Here is an 18,495-nt window from a genome sequence, read left to right as displayed (position 1 = left end):
CATGCTATGCTGCTTTGGTTAGTTAGTTTGATTGATTGATTTTTGTTTTTCTTGGGTGCTGAGTAAAGTGGGAAAATCTAGAGAAACCTCTAGGTTATTTCTTGCTTAGGTACCTAAGCTTTTTAAGACTCTTCTATGGTGGTAATAGCAGTTCAATTACGAGTTTTAAAAGCTCCATTGCTTCAGGACATTTTTGTAAAAGCTGTGATGGGTGTATACTCCAGTACCCCATTAAATGAAATATCATGTAAGCTAGAATGCCAAATATTTTACGGTACAAAATGAGCTATATATGTCCATTTTTATTCCTTAATATTGACATAGATTTATTCTTTTAAAAAGTCTTGTGTCTTTTTCACAGCTACAACAATTCATTATCTCTCATCCTGAAACAATTGTTCAAAAATGTTCTGGGGCTGCTGCTGTGTTCATCTCTTATATTTTATTCTATTATATTTTTATCTCTAGAAATAGGTTCATTTTCAGTTGAGATATTATGGTCCCTAAAAATAGTGACAAAACTATGAATATCTTGCCAATTTTATAGTGCATCTTAAAACAATGGCAAGAGTTTGAAAATTGGCTAACTATCAGGTAGCATCATGTTGAATTGGAAAGAGCTAACATTTATGAAAATTTCTGCCATTTAATCTTTGTATTCCCTATCCACTTCTTCAAATTTATATTCATTAGCAGTGAAAGACAAGATACTATGATCTGGTTATGTAAAGTGCCAAGTGACTGAACTATTTTGATTAGCAATCTATCTTTTTGAATGTAGTCAATGATTTATTTTTGGAGAGAAGTAGATTAAGATAGGAATAGCATTTTTTTATGGTCTCATAACTATTCAGTTATGTTATCACAAAAGGTATTTCAATATTATATCTTCAGAGATTACAGAATGTTTTTATTTTACTCTTTCTTGTATACATTTCTTTAACCACCCTGTGTTTCTATGCTCACAATCCTCATTTTACTCTTTTGATTTCTAGACTCAGAATGTTCTTCCATTTGAGATACTTTTTTTGCTGAAGACCCCCAGTCAAAAATCCTGCTCAACTGGTCCAAACTCGCAATGTAGCAAGCAAAATCTATGTACCCATATTTTTTTAAAAAAGATTTATTTATTTATTTATACAAGCAGTGGGTATAGTCAGAAGCACGGGACAGTGAGAGAATTCACCAGAGCCAGAGCAGGGTACAGAACAGGCAGAGTGACAAAATACACTGCTGAGGGGAGCAGCAGGTGGCAGGAGAGGTCTGCGTGCCATGTGGGACCCTCGCCGGTGGCTGGGGATCGAACTGGTGCTGCAAAGGCTGCAGGCAGCTTCACAGCCCAGCACTCAACCGCTGCACCACCAGGGGAGGCCCTATGTACCCGTATTTTTAACTGACATGGTGATTCTGATATAGATGCCTTATCCACCAAACTTTGAAGATCTCTTTGGACTGTGGTTAGCAGAATAATGGTCTTCTAAAGATGTCTCCATCCTTATCTTGGGAACCTATGAATGTTATGTTAAATGAGACATTAAGATTGCAAATGGAATTAAGTTTGCTAGCCAGGTGACCTTTAAATGCGGAGAATGATGGATTATCTGTGAGGGTCCCATATAATCACAAGGGTCTTTAAAGGTAGATGAGGGAAGCATAAAAGGAATCAATTAGAGAAGGAGGTGGGACAATGGAGGTGAAATTCAGAATTGTGTGACATGACAAGGACTAGATCTGCCTTGCTGGCTTTCAAGGTAGAGGGAAGGGGCCATGAGCTGAGGAATGCAGATGGCCTCTAGAAGCAGAAAAAGGCAAGGAAAGAATTTTGCCCTTTATATTTACTTATTAGGACAGTTATAACAAAGTACCACAAACTGGGTAGCTTAAAACAATAGAAATTTATCCTTTCACAGATCTGAGGCTAATGGGACAAAATCAAGACATCAGTAGGATTATCCTTGCTCTAAGAGTCTAGATAGAGTCTTTGCTGGCCTCTTATCTTTTGGTGGTGGCCACTGCCTTGACATTCCTGCTTGCAGCTGTAGGATGGACCCTATTGTGAACATTTTTGGAGAAATACAATCTGCCAGGCTATGCTGCTTTGGTTAGTTAGTATCTGCCTCTGGCTTTCCATGGCAGTCTCCCTGTGTGTTTCTGTCCTTACATGGAGTTTTCCTCTTCATTAAAATATACTGATCATGTTGGATTATGATCCACACTTGCGACCTCATCTTAAGCTGATCATATCTGTAAAGACCCTATTTCCAAATAAGATGTATTTTGTGGATACCACAAGTTAGGACGCCAATCTATCTTTTTTTTTTTTTTTTTTTGTGGGACCCTCTCCAGCGGCCGGGGAATGAACCGGTGCTGCAGAGGCTGCAGGCAGCCTCTCAGCCCAGCGCTTAACTGCTGCACCACCAGGGGAGACCCTTTTAATCTATCTTTAGGGGGGCAACAGAGTTCAAGCCATAACTCCTCAAGAGCCTCCAGAAAAGAATATAGTGCTACCAGTGCCTTGCTTCTAGCCCAATGAGACCACATTGGACTTCTAATCTCCAGAACTATAAAATAATCCACTGTATTGTTTTTAAGTCTTTAAATCTGTGATAATTTGTTATAACTATCATGAACTGACTCAACTATATTACATATGTTTATAATAGATAAGTTCCTTATATACTCTTGCTAAATTCTATCTCTCCTTCCAATACTAATTTTTTTATACTTTTCTAATTAAATATGAATCATCCCTTATTATTGGATTATGCTTATATACCCCTAATGCCTAGGTATTTGAGGGTGAGGGAAGAGGCAATTATTCCTCTTTGTGTCACCTTGAGTAACTAGTATCTAATAGCTATTCAAAAACTAGTGAAAGAATGTTAAATTCTTTTCCAGAATATAATCCCTATTGTCCTCGTGTCAAGGAATTCTCCCAGAATACCTATTTTTAAATTAAAATAAGAGAAAAAATCTAAGAAGGGGAAAAATCCTTTAAAACTATAATAAAACCATTTTATAGAATCTTATAAAGTCACTATAAAATTTTTATTCCCAAAAGAAATGAAAGTGATACTTGTCTTGTGTTTTATGTTAAATTTTATTGTGGGCTTAGAACATCGTGATAAAAAAGAACAATTGTATATGCATTTTGTTGTTCTTAGTGTGGCTTAGACATCAAGATTAGTTTAAAGTGTAGCACAGGCAGTGTTGACATTCTGTTGGCGAGCAAGACCATCAACATTATCCCTTGAAAAACTCTAATGGATCAGTTTTGTTTTTCTGTTTGTTTCAATTTTTACAGCTAATGCAACTCATATTATTGATTAAATATGCAATGTATAGTTAATATCAAACTTTGTTTTAGACTGCCCAACTGTTTCCTAGCACATTTTAGTACTTTAAAAGTCTTACTTATAGAAGAATTTCAAAGAATCTGTTAACCACATCATGTGGGGTGTGTGTGTGTTTGCTCCATTAACGTTAGCAATTGTACTTTAAGTCATCAAGTGAATTTCTATAATTTTTCTTCAGTTATGACCCTTGCTTTCATGACAACTGATGAAAAGCTATTGAAAGAGATTCTCATTACAAGACAAGATTGAAAATAAATGGCAAAACAATATTTTTCTCTTAATTCTTCAAACCTTTTCCCCATGGAAAGGAAATTCATGTTCATTTCATTTTATTTATTTCTGCTTAGTAGCTAGTTAGTTCTCTCCCTCTCTCAACTTCTCTCTCTCTCTCACACACACACACACACACACACACTCACACACACACACACACACACAGAGGAAACTAAAAGTGAACTTTCAGTTGTTCAAATTCCAGGACAAATTTCAGAAAATTATATTGTCTGACCTGGAGAGCAGCACTGTTTTCTAATTTTGTGGACCATGAAGACTGTAGCAACTGCTCCATGCTGCTCTTGTAGCTAAAAGTACCCATAGTTAACATGTAAAAGAAAATAGGTGGGGCCTCCCTGGTGGCGCAAACGGTTAAGCACCACACTATGAAGCAATCCGCAGCCTCTGAAGCATGAGTTCGATCCCTGGCCAGCCAGGAAGCAACCCACATAGCGAAGCGGTCCTCTCCTGTCTCGCCCGCTGCTCCCCTCAGCAGTGTATTTGGTCAGTCTGCCTGTTCTGTTTCCCGCTCTGTCTCTGGTGAATCCTCCTCCCTCCCTCCCCACATCTCTGGCCTGTACCCCAGTTCTTGTATGCATGAATAAATAAATCTTAAAAAAAAAAGAAAATGGGACTTCCCTGGTGGCGCCGCATTTGAGCACTGGGCTGCGAAGCTGCCCGCAGCCTCTGCAGCGCTGGTTCGATCCCTGGCCCTTGGCGAGGGTCCCACATGGCGTGCAGATCTCTCCTGCCATCCACTGCTCCCCTCATCAGTGTAATTGGTCAGTCTGCCTGTTCTGTTCCCTGCTCTGGCTCTGGTGAATTCTCTCACTGTCCCGCGTTTCTGACTGTACCCAGTGCTTGTATAAAATAAATAAATCTTAAAAAAAAAAAAACTGCCATAGTGGCTATACTATTTAAAAAAAGAAAAAAGAAAATAGGTGGCAAGGTTTGGTGCTGGAAGCTGTATTTTGCTAACCTCTGCTCTAGAGTGTGGGGTGACTTGGAAGAGGATGCTTTTGTTTCTAACTTGCAGCTGGGGGTGATGAGCTAGAAGGGACTCTGCTTATGGACTCACTCTTCTTGGACTGTCCCCACAGCCCTTCAACCTCTCTATATCCTTTCCCTCACTCCCTGCCTCTCATTTCCTGCTTCTGATCATTACATTCTACCTTGTTTCACATTGTGAAGGATAATTTCATGAGCGCATAGCTGACAGAGGATGTCATACCAGAAAACTTGTTTTCTTTCATCCTTTCAGCCTCAATACCAGCTTCCATCTGTATCCCTGGCTTTTGTGTGTGTGTATGTGTGTGTGTGTGTGTGTGTGTGTGTGTGTATGTGTGTAGGAGGAAGGCTTAGGGAAAAATATTCCTCCATGGGATTTGTCATTCTCCTGCATGATTCAATGTTCCATTATGGCAATGCAGATAGGTAATTGAGAATGTAGAAGTAGGGCCACTGGATGGCTTTTAATATATTTAGACAACGTAAGGGGACCATGCTAACAAATACAGTTGAGAACTCCTCTCTCTGTGTTAATGTGTAGGCTAGATAGCCATATGCTTGATATGTTGTTAGATGTTCTTATATTAGGTCAGAAATTAGGTAGACTGTTAATTTTTAAATCCCAAAGCTCTGCCAGATTGACTATGTCAGAATAACCTGAGAACATAGGGGAAATAAAATCACATTTCTACATAGATCATACCCCCATAATCCAGTAGGGTTTTGGTGAGGTCAAATGATCTGTCTATTTATAAATCTCCATATCCTTGTTAAACATTCCAACAACAGAAAGTCTAAAAGCAAATAAATGCTAGCAGTAATTGTAACTACCATAAATGTCTATGATTAACATTTTGGCTTATGTTATTCAATAATATGTGACATGTAAAGATTGAACAAGTCTTTATGTATTGTGACCCTTGTAGAATTTGTCTTACTCATATATTAGGAACACATTTCCACATAGGAACAAATGTTTCCACATCATCTTTTCTGATGCTATCCATAGGATATTGTAGAATTTTGATGCATTAAATTATTTAATCAATTCTATAATGAGCCATTATAATTAATATAGTGAATATGATGACAAACATTAATGTGTATGTATATATAATATGTAAATATGTGTATATGTATGTGAATATGCATATATATTTATGGATAAGCTGGATGCCTTTTTCAACAATGGATATAGTAATAAAAAGGATAAAGCATCCTATATTTAGTTGACAAAGCCCAGATTAGATTTGTAAAAATGTAATAATATTATAAGCTTTATTTAAAAAAATCACTTTAAGTTTTGTTATTAAGAGGAGGGTGTGGATGTTTCAGAGGCAGTGGAAAAATATCTGTACAAGTCATATACTATAACATTTGCCTATTTAAAGTATACAATTAGATGTTTTTTAGTTTATTCACAGCATTATACAATCATTACCAACACATTCAATTTCAGAATATTTTCATCAACTCAGAGAGAAACAATTTTTCTACTCATCACCCCTTGCCCTCAGTCTTAGCTAACTACTAATCTACTTTCTGTCTGTATAAATTTGCCTATTATGGATTTTTTCATATAAACAGAATCATATAATATATAGGTTTTGTGATTGCTTTATTCACTTAGTGTGTTTTCAAACTCCATCCCTATGTAGCATGAATCAATATCTCATTAATTTTTACTGATGAATTCTATTCTATGATATGTCACATTTTGTTTATCTGTTCACCAGGTGATGAATATTTGAGTTGCTCCCACTTTCTAACTCCTATGAATATTCATAAACACATTTTTTTCTCTGGACATATATTTTCGTTTATTTTGGGTATATAATGAGAGGTGGGATTACAGGTTCATATGGTAACCCTATATTTAACTTTTTGAGAAACTGGCAGATTGTTTTTCAAAAAGGTTGGACCATTTTACATTTCAAAAAGTAGTGTGTAAGTGTTCCAGATTTTTTACATACTTGCAAATATGTGTTATTATCTATCCCTTAATTATAGCGATCCAAATGGATGTGAATTGGTACCTCATTGTGATTTTGATTTTCATTTTCCTCAGGGCTAACGATGTTCAGTAGCTTATTGAGAATGAGCATCACATGCTTTTTGGCCATTTGAGTATCTTCTTTGAAAAATGTCTCTTCAGATCTTTGCCAAATTTTTCAATGGAGTTTTCTTCTTATTACTGAGCAGTAAGAATATATATTTTACATACATTATATATTATATAATCTCTTATCAGATATAAGAATTATAAATATTTTCTTCTATGGATTTTTTCAGTCTTACGATGTTTGAAGCACAAGTTTTTAACTTCCATGAAGTCTTAAATTAGCCTCTTTTTTTCTTTTAGTGTTGTATCTAAGAAGGTTTTACTTTTGTCTGATGCAAGCTCACCTTATTTTCATCTAAGAGTTTTACAGTTTTAGGTACTACATTTTAGGCTGGTGATCCACTTTGAGTTAATGTTAGTGCACAATGTGAGAAATGGGTTCAACTTTCTTTTACTTTGACTGTGGAAATATAGTTGTTCCATCATCTGTTGCTGAAAATAATAATTCTCCATGAAATTATCTTGGCATTCTTGTCAAATCAAATTGAACATAAGTGTTAGAATTTATGTCTGGACTCTGAATTCTAGTCAACTGACACACATGTCTATCCTTATTCCGGTACCGTAAGCGTCTTAATTTCCATAGCCTTATGTGTTAGTACGGTATTTTCATTCTTTTTCACTATTGTTTTGACTATTTTGGGTCTCTCAAATTAACTGATGGATTGTAGGATCAGATTGTCAATTTCTGCTCAGCAGGCACTTGGGATTTTGATAATATTTTGAATCTCTAATCTGGAGAGTATTGTTATTTTAAAACTAAGTCTTTTAACTCATCAATCAAATCCCTTTCCATTTATTTCTTTTCTTTAATTTCCATCAACAATGTTTTGTAGTTTTTGGTATGCATAGATACTTAAATTTATTATAAGCATTTTACTCTTTTTGATGCCATAGAAGATGGAATTATTTTTCAATTTTATTTTCAATTGTTCATTGCTGATATGTAGAAATACAATTGATTTTTATATATTGAACTTATATCTGGTAACCTTGCTGCATTCGTTTGTTACTCCTAATTATTTTTTTAGTGAACTCCTAAGAGTTTTCTATATAAGAATTCATATCATGTACTTCCTTTCTAACATGGAAATATTGTATTACAGTTTTTGCCTGACTGCTCTGATTAGAATTTCCAGTACAATGATGAATAGGAGAGTGAAGGTCTGTGTCTTGTTCTTGGATTCAGTCTTTTACTGTTAAGTGTGATGTTAGGTATGGGCTTTTAATAAATGTCCCTTATTAGATTGCAGAAGTTTCTTCTTTATTTTTAATTTTGAAGTGATGTTAGATTTTTTCAAATACTTTAATGTTTGTAATGAGATGTATTTTTTCCCTCTTTTATTTTATTGATAAAGATTACTACATTAATGATTTTTGGATAATATACAACCTTATATTTCTGGGACAGATTTCATTTAGTTATTTTGTATAATGCTTTTTATACATTTGGATTTTGTTTCATAGTAATTTGTTCATGATTTTTGTGTCTGTATTCAAGAGTTATTCATCTCTTTTTTTTTTTTTTGGTTATTTTTATGTCTTACCTGATTTTGCTATTATGGTAATATTGGCCTAAAAAACGAATTTAGAAAAGTTCCTTCTATTTTTGGAAAAGCTTTGTGAAGAGTCAATATTAATTTTTCTTTAATCTGGTCCAATGAAATTTAGTCCCCAATACTTGAGGTTCATTGGACCCTAGTAGGGCTCTTCTTTTTGTTTCTTCCTCTCACTGTCTTTGGGAGACAATCTGCCCCATGATTTAGCTTTTGTGCTGAAGGAGCTACGATATCCCTGGTTTGTGATGATACTTATAGGTTTAGATTTTTTTCTCATTGTCTTCTAAATAATGATATCTATGGGGATAGATTCTGAGTTCTCTGTTCTTACAGTCTGCCTTTTCACTGGGCAAAATCTCTGAACAACTCCTTCAAAACTGGAATGATGCCCTGCTTCTCTTGGAGTCAAACCCTCAGTTTCTGAGGAATTTCTAGGCAGGAGAAATCTTCGTGTTTGGCCTTTCCCAGCAGGGAACCTTTGCTCTATGAGCAGTCTGAAGTGAAGGCAATTAATTTTAGCTGCCATACTTGGGATAGAGTCTCTCCTATACAATAGAAAGGGGATTTTTCATCTCTTGCTGACCAAGCCTAGAATTTAGTCTTTGCAACATGGAGACTGGAGACAAAGAGAACTGCTAGCAGCTTTTCCTGAGTTGTAGGTAGGAAGAGTTTCCTGAACCCCATCATTTTGGCCAAAGGTGTCATTGTGGAGCTTCCCTCATGAAGACCAGGGAAGAAGAGTGAGTGTGGGAGTGGTTTCTGACTCAAATACCATGAACTCTTGCTCTTCTTATCAAGACTTAGATTTTCTTAAATCAGTGTTTCTTCATTTGCTATTTGGCCTTAGGAAAATTTCCAAAGTTTGTATATTTTTGTTGTTTTCTTCATTTTTAGCAATTGTGGCTGCTTTGTTGAGGAGTGGAGTTTCTCATTCTGTCATTCTAGAAATATTCTGAATCTCTGAATTAGATGTGAAGTCATTTCTGAAATTTCTGTAAAACAAAAAAAAAAAAGGATTTTTAATCCTTAGTTTAATCTGTTGATAGGGCATTGGGGGAGTCATGAACAAAATGCCTTTATACATACTTTCTAATATTAAGGTCTAATATTTTAATTCATACGTCTTTTTTCCTAGGCTATGTCAGTCATGGGGAAAATTAAAGACTCAAGTAAAAATATTAACTCAGACTACGGAATCCTTCTCTATCCAAAACATAGTTACATTATTTTGTGAGAATGAAATTCATCATTTGTTCTCATTCTCGTGTCCCCCACACTATTTCCTTTGTAAGATAGAGTTGATTCCAAAGTAGAGAGGGAAAATTCAAATAGTTTTAATATGCCTACATTGGTCACTGGTGTAATAGACATTAAAGAACTGGGTATTCTTTTTTAAAGATTTATTTTTATACAAGAACTGGGATACAGGCCAGATGCACAGGAGGGTGAGAGGATTCACCAGAGCGGGGAATAGAATAGGCAGACTGATGAAATACACTGCTGAGGGGATGCTGAGGGGAGCAGTGGGCCAGACAGGAGAGGTCTGCTTCACCATGTGGGATTCTCATCAGCTGGCCAGGAAGGAACCCACACTGCAGAGGCTGCAGACAGCTTCACAGTGAGGTGCTCAACCGCCACCAGGGGGGCCCAAGAACTGGGTATTGAGGCAAACTGGAGATGTGCCACTTTGAAAGAAAAACAGTTCTTCCTCATTAGCTGATCATTGCTTCTAGATGGATGTCATTCTTATGGTTCTTCAAGAGAAGCCATAAATTCAGGTTCATTTTATATGTAAAAATTCCCACATTTAACTGCTGACAACTAATTAAGAAACAAAACAAAAACAACCCTGTAGGTCAAGCAAAGCAAGACTGTCATCTATATCTGACAGTCAGAAAAAATTAGTATCCTCTGTAATAATCTCTCTTCTTAAAGAATAGAAATATCCCTGAAAGCACAACAACTTATTTAACTACTCTGTAGGAATTTATCTTTTTTGACTTCAGTTGATTTCTATTAGTATACTTTTATGTATAGACCTCCCCGTGTTGGGCAATTAAGTCAAATTCCCTTAAACTGGGATGGGAAACTCTAGAACTAAATGATTATCACCTAAATCTCTTCTAAATCAGGTTGTTATATATTTACTTGTATTGTGAAAAAATCTAATTTTATGACATGAAAATTTCCTACTTCTTGTACTCTTATGCATAATAAATGCACTTGATTTAATTTTGTGAATACAATACTTGAATGAGAGTAAATCCTAAGTTAGGCATCCTATGTTGGTCAAAATTTCCCCATCTGTTGTTGCACTGTTTTTGCTCAGAATGAAGTGGTTAATAGGCATTTTTTCATAGTTCTTTTGGGATATAATGTAAGAATTTATTATTATCAGCTGTTACAAGAGAAACATATAATTCTGAACTAATGACCTGATAGGTAAAGGAATAAATAGCTGCAATATAAAAACCAGTTCCCGAGGACATAATTATGTTATTACTAGTAAACAGAGAGTTTCTGGTTCATTAAGTAGGAAAGGCAAAAAGTAAGTATAAATGATAAAGGTGAAAATTTAATCTTTTCACTTGTTCACATATTTTCCCCTCTGACCAATAAAAACAAGAGGGAGGTTTTTTACACTAAATGAAAATACAAACGATGAAGCCTCTTTTAAAGTCAGGGTCATGTGCCTGTCCTCAAGTGTTTTATTATGTGAAGTTTGACCTTTATTTAAAGAGCATCCCTGTTCGATGGTAATTGATGGTGCTTTGAGTTAGAGTTTATGACAGTACTTCTACTTATTAAAAATATTTTCCTTAAGGTGAAGATGCTTCTTTTCAACTTTTGTCCTAGCTTAACCTTTGGAAATACCATGTCAGTTTAGTTGCATTTATAGATTTAATTAACATGTTGTGGACTATTTTCAGGTCATTAATAAAGATATGGGGTATGACTAAACTTATTTCCAGTCTTAATAATTCACCAGGTTGTTTAACTTAATTAATCATTCATTCTTCCTCTTTGTCTGGATGGTTTTTAGTTTTCATTATTGTAATTTAAACCCTTCAAACTATTCTCTGTATAAAGACATTATCCTAATTACTTCACTGGGATTATTCGGAGCTGTTATTTCAAAATAATGATGTTATGTTTTGTCTTGTTTACTCAAACTTACACCATCTGCTGAGTTTCACAGGGTTCCTATGAGGTTAGGCCTGGTGATAAGGTGTAGCCTGTGGACAACCATGAATGCTTCAAAGAGAGTCAGGCCAACATGTCCTCCAAATTAGGGTACTTGAAAATTCAGTTGAGTTGAAGTGTTGAAGAATAGAGAGCTTTTGCTTTGACCTCTCTTGCTTTCTTAGAACTCCATTCCATTTGGCACGATCATGAAGGATGTGGACAGCTAAAATGCATAGAAACTTCCTTCATAAGTGTCATAATCAACCATTCTTGTGAAAAGATCCTAGAATATTAAAGGGAAATTTTAACATTCAACCATTATCTAATATTAACTATATGTTAATATCTGTTTGACTAAAGACACCCTTTTTATCTATTTTCAAATATTTATAATTTCAGCTTATATATGACTGAGACAAGTCATATGCTTGCATCACTTTATGAGGGAGCAGTATAGTATCATGAATAAAAACCAATTATTAGGGCACAATCCCTACTTACACTACTGCCTGGCTATTTTATGACCATGGCAAGTTAATTAACCTTTGTTAGTTTCCCTATACACAAAATGAGAATAAAAATAATAGTACTTTTCTATTGTTCTCTTTGGGTTGTGGTAAGGGTTAAACTAGCCAATATTAGTAAAGCATTTAGAACATTACCTGACAGAATGAAGAATCTATAAAAGTAATTATATTGTATCTTCTTCCAGCCTCCTTTGATCCCTAAAATCAATTCAAAGTTCATCCTTTTCTGGTCTTCTGTCACCCATTTTTTTAAGTTGCATTTCATGTGGTTATCCAACTTATTTTCCTGCAATATTTCAGTCTGTTAAAATACTTTAGGCTATTTTCTTTTTGATTTTTTAAAAAGATTTATTTATTTATGCATACAAGAACTGGGGTACAGGTCAAAGGTTTTGGGGGTGAGAGGATTCACCAGAGACAGAGTAGGGAACAGAATAGGCAGTGACTGAAATACACTGCTGAGGGGAGCAGTGGGTGAGACAGGAGAGGTCTGCTGTGCCATGTGGGTAGCTCCCTGGCTGGGAATCGAACTCGAGCTGCAGTGGCTGTGGATTGCTTCATAGGTTGCGTCTTAACCCCTGCACCACTAGGGAGGCCCCACACTTGGTGATTTTGAGGGGAGAGTTTAAGGATATTCATGTCTGTTACAGCATTCTAAAAAAGTCCTTAGAACCTTGGAATTTTTGCCCTATAATATCAAATGGAAAAACAATTAGAAGTCAATGTCATGCAAATTTTGAACTATTTTGCTCACTATTGATTTATTACATGTTTCAATCATATATTTGGGAATTATAGCACAGTAGGTTCATTTTTTCAAAGGTTCATTTTAATTTGTTTTTATACCAATGCAAAGCTGAGAATATTCAACTCATATATATATATAGTGAATATATACATATGAGTTGAATATTGAATATATATAGTTGAATATATATATATGAGTGAATATTCAACTCACTATATATATATATAGTGAGAGAGAGAGAGAGAGAGAGAGAGAGAAAACTGACATCTGAGATAACATAATTTTTTTTGGCAAATCTTTTTTGTTTTGTAGAGTATACTTGCCTTTATTCATATTCATGTTAGTAATGCTAGATAAGACACAGTAAACATATGTTATATGCTATCAAATGCATTGATTTAGGTAATTTCCACAACAGTCCTATGACATATATGTACATATTATCAAGCTTTGACCCAAGCAGGAACTGAGGCTCAAAGAAATTAAGCAGTGGCAGTAAGGGGCAGACTGAGGTTTCACTTCTAGGCAGCCCAGTTCTGGCATCCAAGGTATAAACTCTCCACTACTGTTTTTTCTTTTTTTAAATTGAAGTACTGTTGGTTTATGTCCTTGCTAGTATAGGATATACCCCTCAGGTGTTGTCACTATAGAGCACCCTCCATAGAAGTACCCATAGTCCTCCACTGTAGTCCATTGAAATTTCTCCCAACCTATTCTCACCCTTTCCATTGCCCCTCCCACTCTGGATGCCTCAGTTCTAAGGTCAGCTTTCAAAGGTCCCTTTTAAAGTTTGTCTTTGTCTCATGCTTTGTTTGCTTTCTCTATATTCCTCATATAAATGACACCATACCATTTATTTTTCTCCTCTGGCTTATTTTGCTAATACCATTTATAATCACACCAGAAAAAAATTAACTAGGATTCAACCTAACAAAGAAGGTAAAGGACCTTATAAGATTTTGTTAAAAGAAATAGAAGACATACAATAATGGAAAGATTTTCCCTGTTCCTGGATTGAAAGAATCAACATTGTTAAAATGATCATCATACACAAAGCAATTAACAGATTCGATATGATCCCAATAAAAATATCAATGGCACTCTTCAATGAAATGGAACAAACGTTACTAAAATTCATATGGAACCCCACTATTCTTTTAGAGGAGCTACAGTGTGCTTAGAACACGAAGAGGAACTCTCACCTAGTGCATCATCTACCACAAGGAGATGCTTGTTAAGTATTTATTAGTAACCAGGATGGTAACCAGGACTTCAATTACTGGGATTTAGATAACAACATACCTCCACCATGGGTACAGAGGATCGAAATGCTCATGTGCAAATGGAGTTTAATCAAGAAGCTAGTAACAAATGATTCAATAAACAATACACACTTGGTGATTTTTTTAAAAAGATTTGTTTATTTATGCATACAAGAACTGGGGTATAGGTCAAAAATGTTGGGGGTGAGAGGATTCACCAAAGACAGAGTGGGGAACAGAATAGGCAGTGACTGAAATACACTGCTGAGGGGAGCAGTGGGTGAGACAGGAGAGGTCTGCTGTGCCATGGGGTAGCTCCCTGGGTGGGAATCGAACTCGAGCTGCAGTGGCTGTAGATTGCTTCATAGGTTGCGTCTTAACCCCTGCACCACTAGGGAGGCCCCACACTTGGTGATTTTGAGGGGAGAGTTTAAGGATATTTATGTCTGTTACAGCATTCTAAAATGAGGAAAATCAGGGTGAATTAGGGAGTGTCAAAATACTATTTTAGTCAGTTCTGTTTCATTGCATTAGATTTTAATAGTGTGTAAGGTGATAAGGACTTAAAGGAAAGAAAAATCCATGCATAAATTTTAACTGCTTAGAGTTCAGAGTGGGTATGAGTGAGCTATTCTTTTTTGTTTTGTTGTTTTTGTTTTGTTCTTTTAATTGGCAAGTTCTCCTCCTTTCAAAGTTTTCTCTTTTTATCGTTTGAAGTTATGCAGTCAGTTTCGTTTGTTTGGCTGAAGCAGAAATAAAATTACCTGATAATAACTTTTCAATTTTTCCTTTACTCCCTTTGCTTCCCTCCCCCAACTGTCTGACTTGCTCTTGCCTGGAAGCCTCCCGTGATGAGTATCTCTGGAAAAGGCAGTCCATCATTGCTACACACAAGGTGGTTGACATTGAGCTGGATAGGCAGGAAAGGGAAAGTGACAGGAGGTGTGGGGAAAGTCTGATGAGAAGTACAGCTTCCTATTATTCCTCCTGGAGAGGAATGTCTTAAAATCTCTTTAAGTGGTTTACTGTTACAGGCAGAATCATAAAATATAATTAATACCACGTTTGAGTTTAACGAAGAGAACTGGTATAGGTATTATTTTCCAAAGAATGAGAAGCTCTTACATTCCTTTTGATGTTGTAAGGCCAAATGTGTAATATGCATTTTGAATCTAATCATGAAACATAGGGATTAAAAAGATAATAAAGCCAATGCTTATAAGAAATAGAAATATGTATATATATAAATACATGTATTAAACTTTGCCTCTAATATTGTTACTGTGTATGTGTGTTTATTATATATAAAATATATATGTATATATATAAAATAAGTTAATTTAGATGAGACCTCTCCAATTTTAAGCAACACAAGTCTCTAGAAGATTTTCTTAAGTGCTAAGGTTGGCCAGACGGGGTGAAACCACTAGTTTCTATATATTCTTTTTATGCATAAGGTGTATTTAGGATAACATTCTACCTTGCAAAAAGGATATAGTCTCTAAATGATGCTGGGATTATTTGAGATTTATGGGTTGGCATCCTGCCTATGCTGCCCTTCTGTAAAAGACTTATTAAAGTGGTTGGTAACTATTATTCAAAATGACTTTTAAATGTGATTAAGGCTTTTCACTCATCTGAGGAAAATGATTCCATTGTCAAGCCATCTTGATCAAGATACTTACTGATGTGTGATAAAATACTATGGAGATTTCTGCTCCACAAAGAGAGGTCAGAGATACTTGGACAAGTCTCAGCCTCTACCTGGGTCTGCAATCTCTGGTTGATTTGCGTCTGTCATTTCTTTACCACTTAGTCACTTAGCCTTCAGTGTCTGACTTTCATCCTCAGTAGTCCATGAAACTACCTGGCGAAGGCAAAATGGCCAAACGCAATGAACATTTTTTTCAGTTCTTATCCAACTGCATCTCCTTGCTGCATTTGCCATTATTGAGGCTTCTTTCATTGTTGGAACTTTATTTCCTATGATAGTGCTACCTCCTGTTTCTCCTTCTGCCACTTTGATTAATCCTTGCTGAATCCCCTCATGGATTATGACTCTTTTTTTTTTTTTGCAATAGATTCAAACTGAATTTGACTTCTCTCCATTTTGCATCCTGACCAGTACTACTATTCCCAGGTCTTTCATATCTCAATTATTTGCACTTTTAGGTATTGAATTGGTCCTAAAGTCATAAAGATAATGAGAGGATTCTTAGATTTCTTCATTTTGGTACCCTCATAGCATTCATCTTATTTTAATCTTAAGTGTTTCTTAATTCTACCCACACTCCCATAGTCCTGTGAACATTGCACAACTTAAAGACTCACCTAGGAGTGATTTTCTTGCCTTCTGTCATTTCTGCCTTAGATACACCTTACAAACCTAATATTGGCAAATCTGGTCATGCTATTCTCCTGCACTCTCCGTGCACTTTCTAGAATAAAATCTAATCTCTCAATATCACATATAAGGTTCTTCTCTACCACTTCAGCTTCATTTTCCCATATGTCTTGCTTCCATCAATGTATTAAAATAATAGACTACAGCTTGTTCCCCATGCATACTAGGTAGCTTCACTCTGTGTTATTTTTTTCATCTTTCCCTTTCCCTGAGACACCCTATGACCTCTGTTTTCTTTGCTCATATCCCTGCTTTATTTGGGGGGGATTCTACTCAAGTGTCATGTATGCTGGGAAGCCTTCTTTTGGTCCCCTAATTGAATCTTTTAAATTTTTGTAGTATCCTAAGCATATTGCACTTGCTATGTACTTCAACTATTTGCTGATCTTTTTTTCCTAAAAAGCAAGGGCTTAGTGTTATTCATGTTTACTGAGTGTTACTTTTGTTTCTCTAGGATGTGCATAGTAATTCAGTATGAATATAGCAATGTTAATGAATTGAATTACTAAAAATAGTGGAAAACTTTTTTTAGTATTTTTTAAAAAGATGGAGAATACATTTATTAGAACATTTTGTATTAAGCTGGATATATTTTTTCTTTTTTCCTTCTTTCCTTAATTTTATAATTTACTATAATTTACTGTGACAGCATGACCAGGAAGAGAGGTGTTTTGTTTGGTTCCTAGTATAAGACCTCTCTTTAGTTCTGGATTTTGTACTAACAACTAGATAAAAGAGTTAGTCTTTGTGGAAAGGTGAGGCTGTGATCAAAATAGAATGGATTCTTTTTTTTTTTTTTGTGGGACCCTCGCTGGTGGCCGGGGATCGATCTGGTGCTGCAGAGGCTGTTGGCAGCCTCGCAACCCAGTGCTCAACAGCTGCGCCACCAGGGGAGGCCCAAAATAGAATGGATACTAAGAGAACAGTCGTTCTTATGTAACTTATTGTGATCAGGATTTATATGCTCAAATATTCCATGTGGATGAAATAAGTTTTCAATTAAAGAGATCGTAAAGATTGTCAAGTTCATTATCTCATCTGCCTGGTCATTTTTCCAGGCACAGAGCCTTGCAGATATTATGACTTGATTAAATGATAATTTATTTCTTTCCTTCTTTGGTAGATAATGAAAGTTAAATGGCGACATCAGTTTATTTTTCACATCATTTTTCATTTTTAAACAATATTTGCTTCCCCCAACCCCCTCAGGTTGAGTCCCCATAGAGTTTCCTTCACCAATGCAAGCATGCACCATCACCACATTCCGCTATGTTCTCCCTCCCTCCCTCTGATTGCTCTCCCTCCTCCTTCCCTGCAGTATGTCTCTGATTTATAATTGCCTGCTTTTGCTTTGTTGTGTTTTTTACTGTTAATTTTTTTTTTTTTTGCGCTGATGTCTTATTTGGTTCCCCTGTATTCCTGTTATAAGTGAATTCATACGATATTTTTCTTTTTCCTTCTGGCTTATTTCACTCAGCATATTCCTTCTAGCTCCATCTACACTGCTGTGGATGGCATGAGTTTATCTTTTTGATTGCTGAATAATATTCCATTGTGTATATATACCACATCTTCCTGATCCAGTTATCTATTTTTGGGCATTTGCATTGTTTCCAAGTTTTGCCTATGGTAAATAGTGCTGCAATAAAATTAGGGGTACAGGTGGTCTTTTGAATTAATGTTTTTGTGTCCTTTGGGTAGATCCCTAGGAGTGGAATTGCTGGGTCATATGGTTGCTCCATTTTTAGTAGACCAAGGAACCTCCAGATAGTAGTTTAAAATAAAGGCCATAGGTCCCATGGTTTCTTACTGGCAAAATAAAAAGCAAAGTTCTGATTTTCAGTTTCTTTTTTCATATGTTATTCTAACTTCAATTAAAAAAAGTCCCTAAGATGAAAATTTATAAATATAGATCCTAGGGAATATTCATATTTGTAATCTCTACTTTTGGCAGCTTCAACTATGAAAATTTTATTTAGGTAGGGCTGTAAAAATCTATCCCTTACCTGCTAATATATGTCATATCAGGTGCTATTTTCAGTCTGAGGTG

The 18,495-nt window shown here is 35.6% G+C and overlaps 1 protein-coding gene across 1 annotated transcript in view; it reads left to right on the top strand.

Annotated features, from left to right (window-relative positions):
- Nucleotides 1-18,495, top strand: part of TRHDE (thyrotropin releasing hormone degrading enzyme) — a gene marked incomplete at its 5' end in the record, with an annotated part of 360,848 nt that overhangs the window by 171,803 nt on the left and 170,550 nt on the right. The gene's annotated exons all lie outside the window — the stretch shown is intronic.

This window comes from Talpa europaea (assembly GCF_964194135.1).
Source record: "Talpa europaea genome assembly, chromosome: 15".
In the NCBI taxonomy this organism is placed as follows: Eukaryota; Metazoa; Chordata; class Mammalia; order Eulipotyphla; family Talpidae; genus Talpa; species Talpa europaea.
Note: the sequence above shows the minus strand (reverse complement) of the source record. Positions and strands in the feature narration are given on the sequence as shown.